At 37.9% G+C, this 11,621-nt stretch overlaps 1 protein-coding gene across 1 annotated transcript in view; it reads right to left on the bottom strand.

Annotated features, from left to right (window-relative positions):
• Window positions 1-14: 14 nt before the first annotated feature.
• TTPA (alpha tocopherol transfer protein) overlaps window positions 15-11,621 on the bottom strand; it is a 36,105-nt gene continuing 24,498 nt past the window's right edge. The window contains exon 6 of the transcript XR_008996302.1: window positions 15-33. The gene's annotated coding sequence lies outside the window, so the exon portion shown is untranslated. The remainder of the gene's footprint in view (window positions 34-11,621) is intronic.

Raw genomic sequence — 11,621 nt, 5'->3', positions numbered from 1 at the left:
GCGGGGACGGGGGCGACGCGCCGACGCGGAGGCCTGTGGGAAGCGTAGTTCAGAGGTGGAAGGCTCAGGGGCCGCCGGGGCCTCACCCGCCCCATCGAGCCGCCAGCACCGGGTCTCGCCCCGCCCCGGAACTGCCGCTCTGCGGCGGCCCCGCTGAGACCCGGGGAAGCGCTGGAGGGGCACGGGGTGGTGTCTGCGTCTCCGGAATCTTCCCTACCAACCAATACAGCGACGAGACCTTCAGTCTTTCGCACTAAGCTGGGACGCCCACCCCAGGCTGTTGAAGGGGAACCTCTGGGTCCCGGCCGGACCGAATCTGGTAACCAGGCAGCAAGGGAGCCTGGTGAGAGATTCTGGAAGTTGCCCGAGAACTTTGCGCCCCCTGAAACTCCTGCCTGAAAGGCTGGTTGTCTTTAAGAGCCCTGAGAGCCACTCTTGACACTTCGACGTGAGAACAGGCTAACTTCGGAGGGAATTTCCACATTCCACATCCTGCTGTTTGTTTTCTGGGTCAAGGCACCAGAAGGAAACAAAAGAAAGACAAGAGAAGGAAGAGGGCTGTGAACACGATCGGAGGCCCATCCCCTCACCTCAGAACTGGGTCAAGGAGGGGTCACCTCCTGGCATCTCCTGCAAAAGGGCAGTACCTGCTAATACTGGTAGCGCCAACGGCGCTCATCTGACCTGCGAACAGGAGCAGAAATGATGGCTTTGATTCCTAGCCATTAAAAGTATTTTGAAAGTTCTGTTTAAAATTTTAAAAGAGACTTAGAATCACTGGGCATGTTTTGGTTGGGAAGGTAGGTAAAAAACAAAAAAAGAATTTTTCTCTTTCTGGGTGAAAACCTACATACATATTTATGAAAGAAGTTCCCACCTGTAAGGATTAAATTCAGAATAAAGTTGGTGAGTATTTGAAATCCTACTCAATCAATGCTAAGTATTGAGGAGGCAAAGAAGAATTGGACAATATCTTTTCAAAAGGAAGTTTACAAGTTAGTAAGGAAAAACGACAGGAAGAGAACACAGCTTGTGGAGAGAACAAGAGCATACTTTTGGAATATTTCAAGAAGAGTGAATGCAATTAGTAGTCTGGTTTGACAAGAAAAAATGCTTCTAAGGGAGGATGTGATTAGAGGTAAGCCCAAATGATGTTAAAGATACTGAGAAAGACCTCAGTATTCAGCTGGTTTGAACATAATTGAACAGGAGAGGAGGCTTTATAAAGATGAATGTGTGGTGTTGGAGCAATTTACCATCCACATAGGAAAAAAATTGTAACCTGGCATTACACACAAAATAAACTCCACATAAATAAGAATGTAAATGTAAAAGGCAAAATACTGTATGTTGAAAATAAAAAACAGAAGTCTATGTTCATAACTTTGGTTGTCAGAGGATTTCACAAAACATTATATAAAAAAATATAAATGTTAATGGAAAAATTTGATAGATTTGACAATGTTATAAATTAAAAACTATATAACTAAGCAAAGATACGGCATAAAATTAGAAAATACAGATGATGCATAAACAATAAAGGTGCTAGGGGTACCAACTCCCTGTGCAGTTGAAAATCCATGTATAACTTTGACACCTCAAAAACTTTTCTAATAGTCAACTATTGACTAGAAGCTTTACCAATAACATAAACATACAATTAACACATATTTTGTATGTCATATGTATTATATACTGTGTCTTGTAATAAAATAAGCTAGAGAAATTTTTTAATTGTCCTAAAATCTCCACAAAATTTTGCAATATATATGTGGACCAAAGCAAAGCAATTCAAACCCATGTTGTTCAAGGGTAACTATATTTACAAAATATAGAATTTTAAAAGTATTCATTGCTAGAATATACAAAGAACTAAAATCATGTAAGACAGGACAACCAATAGAAAAATGGGGAAAGAACATGAAAAGATAAACCAAACCTTCACTAGTCACCAAAGCAAGTTAAAACAAGATAACACATCACATGCATCAGACTGTCAAAATGTAAATCTTGATAAAAATAATTAAAAGATGTAGAAAAATCAGTTCTCTAACACTGCTAGAACTGTAAATTATTACAACCATTTCCGAGAGCAATTAGGCAATATCTTGTAAAGGTAAAGATTCACATATTCTATGACCCAGCACTTTTCAGAAACAGGTATATACCCTAAAGAAAGGCTTGCATGTATGAACAAAGAAATATACACAAGTATGTTCTTTGCAGCATTTTTTTGTAACAGTGAAATATTAAATACAATGTAAATGGCCATCAATAAGAAAATGGATAAATAAATTGTATCATTAGTAGACTACGAGAAAGCAAGAAAATGAATTGGAGCTGCTTATCAACAGAGAAATTCCTATTAACAGAGATAAGTCTCTAATAAGAAATAACAGAGATAAATTATGCTTGGGTCTAGAGGATAACATCAAAGGTCTGAGCCAGAATCTCTCCTTACATCTTTAAAATATATATATGTTACGTATATATATGAGTAGTACAAATAAAATAACACATGATTCATAACTTTAACAATACTAAGAGACAAATGATACCACAACCATGAAATTACCAGAAAATTAATAAGTACTAGATTCCAAGAAAGATTCTGCCACTGCTATAAGACTCTGGAGGCTGAGAGTAGGAGAGGCAAGGCTTTCAGAGAATCTTTGAAAAAGAGAAAAGGAACTGAATGATTAAACAACACATGCAAAATGAAGCCCTGAGAGAAAATGCCAAACATAAAGTGCCAAAATTCTGAACATAGCCTAGGTCTTGGTAGGTTTTACCACTGGCTATTAGGAAGGGGCTTGAATATGAGGGAGGGCTCAGGTGCAGCTTCAGCTAAGTACTGCTTCTGAGGGAGAATCAACCACATTGACAAGGGTATAGTGTCCCTTAAAGACATGACAGCGAAGGGAAAGAAGGAAATAACCGGGGAAATAAAGGATCCTATAGAAACAGAAGAGAAGTAAGTCAGGCCAGCCACCTCACCTCACCCATACATATGTATAATTGCCACCGCTATAAACATTATCTATCAAAAGAATTGCACTTCATAATACTGACACAATGAAATATTTCTACTAGGAAAGTGTCCACAAAAGGCTCATTAAAAAAAAAATCAAACCAACACAGTACAAAACTACTCTGAGAAAAAAACAGAAAAAAATAAACTGTAACATTTAACCTAATGAAATTTCTTCCTCAAAAAAAAAAAAAATCCCAAACTGTAAGACAAAGCTCCAAACTAAAATTAAATATCCTCAGAAAACATTATGTATGTGTATTTGCGTGTAAGCTTCAAATGTGGATTCAAGTTACACAACCTAAGAACAGAAATGGACAAAAATGAAAAGAATGCTACAAGAGTTGATCAAGTCAAGCAAAAAAACAAAGGAAATGACAAAACCATCTAAGAAATGAAAAACAAATTACCACTAAGGTAGAAAAGATTCAAGGGCAGTTTTAATAAAGATCACTGAGGGGAAAAACAAGGAAAAACAACAAAGGAAATGAAAGTGATGTAAGTAAAACACATCCAGGACTCCTTAAAATGGAAGACAGGCAAAGATTCAACATATGTATTACTGGAGTCCTGGAAGAAAAAGGAAAGAAAGCAATGGAACAGGACAAATATTTATAATGGTATATAAGAGAACTTTCTGTAAATAAGATATAAATGGTAAAGTTAACCTGGAGTGATCAACTCTGAGACTTATCCTAGTTGAATTATTGTATATTAAGGAAAAGTAATATCATGAAGGCTACCAAGCAAAATAATCAATTTGCTTATGAGGGTTAGAATACTAAGATGATCAACAACATCCACCACATCAACAAAAAGGACAAAAATCACATGATCATCTCCATAGATGCTGAAAAAGCATTCGACAAAATTCAACATCAATTTATGATAAAAACTCTCAACAAGATGGGTATAGAGGGCAAGTACCTCAACATAATAAAGGCCATATATGACAATCCCACAGCCAACATTATACTTAACAGTGAGAAGCTGAAAGCTTTTCCTCTAAGATCGGGAATAAGATAGAGATGCCCACTCTCCCCACTGTTATTTGACCTAGTACTGGAGGTCCTAGCCATGGCAATCAGACAAAACAAAGAAATACAAGGCATCCAGACTGGTAAAGAAGTCAAACTGTCACTATTTGCAGAAGACATGATATTGTACATAAAAATCCCTAAAGACTCCACTCCAAAACTACTAGAACAAATATCTGAATTCAGCAAAGTTGCAGGATACAAAATTAACACACAGAAATCTGTGGCATTCTTACACACTAATGTACTAGCAGAGAGAGAAATCAGGAAAACAATTCTATTCACAATTGCATCAAAAAGAATAAAATACCTAGGAATAAACCTAACCAAGGAAGTGAAAGACCTATACTCTGAAAACTACAGGATACTCTTTAGAGAAATTAAAGAGATTAAAGAGGACACTAACAAATGGAAACTCATCCCATGCTCTTGGCTAGGAAGAACTAATATTGTCAAAATGGCCATCCTGCCTAAAGCAATCTACAGATTCAATGCAATCCCTATCAAAACATCAACAGCATTTTTCACCGAAATGGAACAAACAGTTTTAAAATTCATATGGAACCACAAAAGACGCCAAATAGCCAAAGCAATCCTGAGAAGGAAGAATAAAGCAGAAGGGATCTTGCTTGCCAACTTCAAGCTCTACTACAAAGCCACAGTAATCAAGACAATTTGGTACTGGCACAAAAACAGACCCACAGACCAGCAGAACAGAATAGAGAGTCCAGATATTAACCCAATCATATATGGTCAATTAATATATGATAAAGGAGCCATGGACATACAATGGGGAAATGACAGCCTCTTCAACAGCTGGTGTTGGCAAAACTGGACAGCTACATATAAGAGAATGAAACTGGATCATGGTCTAACCCAATACACAAGAGTAAATTTGAAATGGATTAAAAACCTGAATGTAAGTCATGAAACCATAAAAATCTTAGAAAAAAACATAGGTAAAAATCTCTTGGACATCAACATGAGCAACTTCTTCATGAACATATCTCCCCAGGCAAGGAAAACAAAAGCAAAAATGAACAAGTGGGACTGTATCAAGCTGGAAAGCTTCTGTACAGCAAAGGACACCACCAATAGAACAAAAAGGCACCCTACAGTATGGGAGAATATATTCATAAACAACAGATCCACTAAAGGGTTGACATCCAAAATATATAAAGAGCTCACCCACCTCAACAAACAAAAAGCAAATAATCAAATTAAAAAATGGGCACAGGATCTGAACAGACACTTCTCCAAAGAAGAAATTCAGATGGTCAACAGGCACATGAAAAGATGCTCCACATCACTAGTCATCAGAGAAATGCAAATTAAAACCACAATGAGATATCACCTCACACCAGTAAGGATCACCACCATCCAAAAGACAAACAACAACAAATGTTGGCGAGGTTGTGGAGAAAGGGGAACCCTCCTGCACTGCTGGTGGGAATGTAAAATAGTTCAACCATTGTGGAAAGCAGTATGGAGGTTCCTCAAAAAACTCAAAATAGAAATACCATTTGACCCAGGAATTCCACTCCTAGGAACTTATCCTAAGAGTGCAGCAGCCCAGTTTGAAAAAGACAGATGCACCCCTATGTTTATCACAGCACTATTTACAATAGCCAAGAAATAGAAGCAACCTAAGTGTCCATCAGTAGATGAATGGATAAAGGAGATGTGGTACATATACACAATGGAATATTATTCAGCCATAAGAAGAAAACAAATCCTACCATTTGCAACAACATGGATGGAGCTAGAGGGTATTATGCTCAGTGAAATAAGCCAGGTGGAGAAAGACAAGTATCAAATGATTTCACTCATCTGTGGAGTGTAAGAACAAAGAAAAAAAACTGAAGGAGTGAAACAGCAGCAGACTCAAAGAACCCAAAAATGGACTAACAGTTACCAAAGGAAGGGAGGGATAAGGGGGGGTAGAAAGGGGGCACTCTGATTAGCATGTATAGTGTGGGATGGGGCACGGGGAGGGCTGTACAACACAGAGAAGACAAGTAGTGATTCTACAGCATCTTACTACTCTGATAGACAGTGACTGTAATGGGGTTTGTGGGGGGGACTTGGTGATGAGGGTGTCTAGCAAACATAATGTTCCTCATGTAATTGTAGATTCATGATACTAAAATAATAATAATAATAATAATAATAAAGAAATGTTAAAAAAAAAACACAACTATACTAAGATGGCCTTACACTTTTCAAGGGAATGGTGGATCATCATTTCAAGAAAAATTTAAATTCTTAGGATTCTACATGTGGTTGAGCTATTCTTCAAGTATGAGGACTATAGAAACACAGATTTGAACATAACAGGGAATAATTGTTTTCACATGCCCTTCCTGGAAAACCAACTAGAAGATGAACTTCATCCCAATACAAGATGACTGAGAAAATTTATCAAAATAATTAACAAGTGAGCATTTGATATATTTAAAGGTAGCGCTAACACTAAAATAAGTATGGGAACATGGGTCAGAGAATAGAATATAAACATCAGGTGTTCTGTCAAGTAGAAAGAATGTAAGTAAACAAAAAAAGAAATGGGGAGAAGAAGGGAAAACTAAAATGAGGTCATTTATAGTGTAGAGCTAATAGGTGGGAGTCAAAAGGTGCCTTTTAAAAACTGACCAACCAGATAGAAAAAAAAAGAATGGGCATGATAAAGGTTAAAAATATGCAAGCACACCTTATTTTATTGTGCTTTGCTGATAACTGCATTTTTTACAAATTGAATGTTTGTGGCAACCCTGTGTCAAGCAAGCCTACGGATGCCATTTTTCCAATAACATTTACTCAGTTTGTGTCTCGGTATTATATTTTGGTATTTCTCACAGCATTTCAAACTTTCTAATTATTATTATATTTCTTAGGGTGATCCATGATCAATGATTATGATTTGCTGAAAGCTCAGATAACAGCATGTTGTAGCAATATTTTTAATTAAGGCACATAGTTTCTTTTCACATAATGCTTTTGTAGTTAACAGATACAGTATAGTGTAAACATAACTTTTATATGCACTAGGAGAGCAAAAAACCTCACTTGCCTTGCTTTATTGTGATACTTCCTTTATTTTGTGGTTTAGAACCAAATGCACAATATCTCCAAGGTATGCCTGTACCTACACATATAGGTATAAGATAGAAGACCCTAGCTCAAACAGAGATACTACTGGGGAAAAGAAATCAGTGAAGCTTTCTGTAGTTAATGTAGTACTGGCGAAAAGACTGGAAAATATCAAGTACATGGTTAGATTTTCTCATGGGACATGTGCTGAGTTCTGGCATGGTAGCAGAAGCTAGAGAAGACTGAATAGGAAACGCAGAGTGAAGCATTCAATTGTCTTGCACAGCTTTGGAGACAAAGTCCCATTAGAGGAAGGGAGCGTGCAACAAACACACACCAGGTCTCTTCCTGAAGACATTTGCCAAATTTTAAGCCTGCAAAGGATAGGAACTAAGTTAAAAATCTGCAAAAGACAGAACTTTCAAGGCTGAGAAAATAGAGGAAATTCAGGCTATCAATCAAAAGCCCAAGCAGACCAATCTTGAAGAATGAGGACAAACAAGAGATGGACTGAATAAATCTGCAACCCAGCTCGAGATCTGATTGGACTGACTGACAGAAGAAAGGAAGAATTATTGCTGATGAAAGATACTACCTGGACCTTCTATAGTTAAATATTATGTCCAACATACAATAAAATATTTCTAAAAATATGAATAAGCAGAAATATGTAATACTAATCTTAAAAGAAAAATTAAATGGAAGACCCATATATGATCCTGGTACCACAATTAGAAGATAAGGCTTTTATTTTAAGCAAAATATGATTAATTTTAAATAAAATAGAGAAAAAGATGTGCAAAATGGATGAGAAATTTTCAGCAGAGAATTGGAATCTATAAAAAATAATTTAAAAATTCTAATGTGTCTAAAGGATAATGTCCCCTTGTTTTGTATAATAGTTTTAACTGCAAGACCTTACACCAACAGATGATCCCATTTTACTAGTATACTAGTTCCTAAGACTGTATGTACTATAAGTGAGCTAAGAAAAACAACTAAACAAAAGCCTTGGTAAGTTTAATGAAGCATAATGCAAAAAAGAAAAAATTTTAACTGGACACTTAGAGTGACACATTAAGAAAAAAAAAATCAGGAGGCAAAACAATGTGACATACATTCAAATCACCATTGGAATGTCAAAGAATAAAACAAAAACTGCCCATGCTAATAAACAAGTAAACAAGTAAGTAAAAATGATACCTTGTCCTTCCCACTGTGCTGGTATTTAGATACAAGTTTCCAGAATGACTTTTCCCCTCAGATCTGTTTAGAGATCATTTGAAATAATAAAATTTATTATTCATAGCTTGTTTTTCTTAAATAATTCTAATAGTACTATTACATCTGACTGGGCCTAGGATATACTTTTTCCCTCCTTTAAAAAGGACAACCTTTATTCCCCTTAAGTATAGATGTGTTAGTTAACTGGATATCCCATCCTAATTTTAAACCATTACTTACCAAAGATAATTCATGTCTCAGTTTCTTAAGCCAGTGTTTTACCTAAGAGTCAGGACAGGGTTTTTACACTGACCACGTTTACATTCTTTATTGCCTCTAGAGAAAACTACCAGCAAAAACACTTGACCCCACACATTTGCAGGCCATTTGCTGCTATTAGAATACCATCATCACCAAAGCAGAGTCCTGGGTGCTGTTCATATATACGCTGTAACATATAGATTATCTAATCATCAACTGTCTGCAGATCATTCATGGCTTATCTAGCAGCAGAAGGCTGTCTGGCTGCACCCTAGAATTTTCTCAGCCTCCTCTGTACTACCCTGTTTAGATGTTTACTTCCGTTCTTCTGCCCTGTTCTTCATAAGCCCTGAAATCCAGGAAAATCCAGTGATGTAGAAAGGAACACTCCAGTATTAGTCCTTGAGTATGACTGGGAAGTGACAAAAAGCACTATCATTACAACTGTTCTGGTCTTTAGTTCAAAGATGGTTTGAGGAGATCTCAGATGACTCATCTCTTCAAAGGGATAGATAGAGCAATCCACTAAGTGAGGTCCACTAAGGAGCTCAACAGGCCCCTTGAGGAAGAGGAGGAAGAAGGTGGGAAGGAGGGGATAATTGAGTAAAGTTAGGAACATTATCAATGGGACATACATGCAGAAGTCCAATCAAGTCATTCTTTATGCATCTATTTCCATTTGGTGAAACCAGTTAGGTTTAGTAAAACAGGATCTACATTTATGGGGAAAGGCAATCATGAAAGGAAGACCTCTTCTCTGGTAGCTTCCAAGGCAGGACTCTACTGACTGAAAACAGGACCCAAAGGCTTAGGAGAACCACCAACTAGAAGAACTACAACCTTGTTGAGCTAGTTTTAGCTGGTTCTCCTTGGTTCACAGGAGAGTGGAGAGTAGAGGGAGCTGGTAAGAGCAAACGTAAGAGTTTTTTCTCATGCTCTACGGGGAAGGTGAAATAAACCGTCCTAGGGCTTAGATGAGAGAAGAGGAAGTGGCTGAAATCTGGCGATAGAGTCTCCACTCTGTAAATTCTGATGAATATTGGAATGTTTGAAACTGAGTCGAGTCACACAAGTCAAAAAGGGGCATTTCCTTGGAAGTCTTTCCCTCATTATGGCGTCCCCTAGGTAGCAGGAAATTAATGTAGGAAATGTACATAAGAGAACAAAAGGCTTAAAGTAGTTGAAAAGGAAAAACAAAACTTAAATTTGAAAATATATATTTTTTAATGAAAAATAAAAGAAACAATAAGGATTCAAATGATTTAAAAACTCCAGATAAGAAATAAAAGTGAGAGACTATAATTAAAACTCCAAGAATAAAGTAAAGAGTTATCACCAAACTCCCTACCCTATTTCCATATTTTTAAGGAGGGTGGATCTTGGGAGAAATCTTTTGTTTTGCTAAGGGAAAGAGGTAGTTATATGGGATCTAAAGAAATCCCAAGGAACCTGTGATGGGATGTGATAAGGGTAGAGGGAGAAAGAGAGGAAAGAGAGTGTGTGACCACAAGTCCAATTGCACACCCAAGGCAGTGAGTTGTGATGGGAAAGTGCTTGAGAAACCAAAGGAAAGACTGGGAGACACCATGAGACAGGAGGGTTTATTGGGACTTAATGTACAGGGAGTCCAGGAGGTTGCACACCACCAGCATGAAAAGGGAGCAGACTGCTTATATGGGCAGAGGAGACGGAGACTATGTACCCTTTTAGAAAGGATCATTCTTGTGCCACCAGGGCCCCAAGGAACAACACCTTGGTCAGAAGGATCTGCTTCCAAATAAGATGTTTGCATAGATAAGGTGGGCCAGGATTTGGCCAACCCCAGGCCATTAACATACTGCATATCCAGCACACCACTGAAGGAGGGAGTCACGTGGACACATGGGTATTCTGAGACAAAAGCTTGCAAGTGGGCAGTGCTTGTCCCCACAGAGAGGAAGGGGAGGGAAAAGAAGGAAGAAAAAACTTTGGAAAAAGACTGTTAAAAGGCACACTGAGGTTTTTCTAGGTGATCTGCAATTTAGCCCTCTTTTCCATTTGCTCATGAACGCTTTAGTAGAAGTGTATAGTATTTTTTAATGTCTGTGTGTGTGTGTACTGTGTGTATGTGTTGTGCTGGATGTGAAATTTGTTTCAACACGGTAACTCTGATAGGGCAGAGTCTGGTTACGTTGTGTCTGTATAAAACATTCATGTAGCAAGGGGCTGAGCAAAGCTGAGGTAAAGTGATAGCTCACAACCTTCCTCAGAAATCCTCTGTGGTTTCCAGACAGACAAACCACCTGCCCAACTGTCAGAAAATTTTAGAATGGCTTCTATAAAGACAAAAACTGGACAAGTAAAGAGGTTAATTTTGTTCTGGCTATTGCAAATGGAGAGTGTCCCAAGCTTAAATATCGGAGTGTCTCAGTAGGGTAGTTTGCCTTAGAGTTTCATAGAAACAGATAAACACATGGCATATTGAGGATTTATAGTAGGGTTTTTTTTTGCAGAAGTCTCAGATATCTGAACAGGAAATGCTTTCCTCTGTAGTTAGCAAGTTTCAGGAGGACAAAGAGTTCTAATCTTAGCTAATCAGTGGAGTGGGAAAATGGAGGGTCTGTGTCTGGCCTTGACAGCAGGTTCAGGCGAAAGAGAAAGATCTGTGTTTGTTGGCCTTGTCAAACAAAGATAGTTTGTTTCAGAGCAATCTTAGGGATTAATTTCTGTGGAAAAGGTCAAGATTTGGTGAAACAATCAACAAAGTCATCATTTCTTGTTGATACTGCTCTTAAGGAAACAGCTGACCCACTACTGTGCTCTGACAGTGGTCTGGACCGAGAAGGGTTCTGAAGACAAGGTATTTAGTCAGGGAGATACATCCCAGAACAAGCAGAAAAATGATTATTACAGGTAGTATTAAGGAATAAAACCAAGACCTGAGCCCAGACAGCACCCAGTCTAGTGGATCCTGGAAGATTAGTGCGGAAACTTCCTCT

This window comes from Manis pentadactyla, chromosome 3 (genome assembly GCF_030020395.1).
Source record: "Manis pentadactyla isolate mManPen7 chromosome 3, mManPen7.hap1, whole genome shotgun sequence".
In the NCBI taxonomy this organism is placed as follows: Eukaryota; Metazoa; Chordata; class Mammalia; order Pholidota; family Manidae; genus Manis; species Manis pentadactyla.
Note: the sequence above shows the minus strand (reverse complement) of the source record. Positions and strands in the feature narration are given on the sequence as shown.